A 2302-nucleotide genomic window follows, 5' to 3' on the forward strand; every position below is an offset into this window, starting at 1 on the left:
GATATTACTATGTACTAAAATTGCCACTTTCGTAAAACTGCTTATGCACTACTATAGATGCTTAGACTTTTCACTCAAAAGATACATGATTATTTCATGTCAATCCCATTTTATAGCCAGGAATTGTAAGGGGCATAAAATGTGGGAGATACTTCTGGTAGGTGATAAGGTGAGGCTGCCTTCTAACCACATACGTCTGGTAGGTGATATGGTGAGGCTGCCTTCTAACCACATTTTGAGGGTTTTTGGTTAATCGCCAACATTAAGTAATTATAGATTTTATTCAACTATGTTTTTTTTCCACCATGCACAACCTCACACATATAACAACTGCATGCATATTCCCACGTTCCCCCAACATAGATGTTTTATTTGTCTATCCCATAAGTAACATGCTATGATCTTAACCTCTCCACCGTGACCCTCTGTGTAGAGGACCCCAAGAGCCAGGTGACCTCTGATCAAGATGATTTGCAGCTGGGGGGCAGACCCTCAGGTGATTCACCCTCAGGTTTTCCTTGCAGAGAAAGAGCCCAGCCCATGGCGATCCTTAGGCACACAGTCATTGTCTAATACTTCCCTCACCTGTCCTGTACTGTCTCAATAAAAGGCTACTGCAGAGGTTGCTCAGGGCTACTCTGCAATCAAGGTTAGCCCACCTCCTGCAAGCTTGTACTTCTAATCCTAGACACGCCTGGTTCCTTCCTGCAGCAATCGAGACCAGGGCCATAGGGGCTCTAGGGACTGCAACACCTCTGCCTAATAAAAATAAGAAGAAGAGCAGAATAGACCTTTCTCAGTTCATGCCATAATGAGACGGGAGGATTCTCTATTTAAGGCATACACCAGATAGTCGAGGACCTTTCCAGGGACATCCAGACTAAAAGATAGCTTTCCACTGAGAAAACAAAAAAAGCTATAGACTAACCTCATTGAACATTAAAGCCAAACAATTGGCCCACCTGTCTTAACAAAATGTACTAGCCTGACAGAAATATACCAAACCATATATTCCAACATTTTACCTGCAAAATACAGCGTTCAGATCGTTGTTGTTGCAACTGTGTTTTAACCCACTAGCTTACTGCTCCATCTTTGTCCTTTCTGCATTAAGTCCTGGCCTTACGTTTTAGACTTTGAATTTCTGTCTGGACCTTCCAGAGTATCATCAGAGGCTTCCGGGACCCAGGATTAATCAGGTCCATCCTTCCGTCAGTGGATAATTCCTATTCCCTAACTGGGCATCTCTGTGTGGCTCTGAGAATTCCTTCCGTCATCTTCTGCATGTGATGGGTACATTAAAATCTCTAACATCACCACTAAACAATTCATTCATGTACAAAAAAATCACCTGAACCCCTTGAATATATTTAAATTAAGAAATGGGGATATAAAGCAAAAACAAAAATACTCTCTACATGGTTTGAAATTCTGAAATGTCCACTTTTTCCTCCATACCCCAACTTCAGCCTTAGAATCTGGACCTGTTACACAGGGTGAACTTTGAGAAAGTGATTTTCATAGAAGTTGAGAATATAAGAGTACATTTCAACAGAGAGGCTTGATGGTGAAAGGACTGGAGGGCATACTGATAAGCTAACTATTCTGAAAGAACAGCATGAAAAGGAAGGAGAGAATTAGTTGTCAAACCTGTAGGGTCAAACGAAGATTAGTGATGATAGCAGCAGCTCCCATTTAGGTGATTATATTTGGCCAACCACTCTTTCAGCATATTCCATGTAATTCTCAAAACACTTTGGCATATGTTTTATTAATACCTTTTACAAACGAGGAAACTAATTTAAAATTTTTGATTTATTGGTCTTAGATCTTTCAGCTAATAAGTTTTAGTGGTAAGATATTATTCCCCAGTCCTCCTATCTCCTAACTTCTGATAACCACCAATTTACTCTCTGAGTTTTATTTATTTATTTATTTATTAATTTTTCAGGGCCAGGGAGGAGGGGTTCTGGTAAAAATTAGAAAACCTGCTAGACCAATTCTAAGAGAACTGTAATATTTACTATGTTGTTATGGCTTTACTTTTTTAGATTCTACATGTAAGTGAGATTATGATATATTTTTCTTTCTGTGCCTGGCTTATTTTACTTCATATAATGTCCTTTGAGTTCATCCATGTTATTGCAAATGGTAGCATTTTCTTCTTTTTATGACTGAATAGTATTCCACTGTGTGTGTGTGTGTGTGTGTGTGTGTCACATTTTCTTTATACATTCATCCACTGACACACACTTTTTGATTCCATATCTTGGTTATCTTGTAGATATTTCTTCAACAAACT

General features: G+C 39.1%; 1 non-coding gene across 1 annotated transcript; it reads right to left on the minus strand.

Annotated features, from left to right (window-relative positions):
- Positions 1 to 1962: 1962 nt before the first annotated feature.
- On the minus strand, positions 1963 to 2022 carry LOC128585205 (U7 small nuclear RNA). The gene has a single exon (XR_008379935.1). It is a non-coding gene; the product is annotated as a U7 small nuclear RNA (small nuclear RNA).
- Positions 2023 to 2302: the final 280 nt, after the last annotated feature.

The sequence above is a fragment of the Nycticebus coucang genome, chromosome 4 (genome assembly GCF_027406575.1).
Source record: "Nycticebus coucang isolate mNycCou1 chromosome 4, mNycCou1.pri, whole genome shotgun sequence".
NCBI classification, from domain to species: domain Eukaryota; kingdom Metazoa; phylum Chordata; class Mammalia; order Primates; family Lorisidae; genus Nycticebus; species Nycticebus coucang.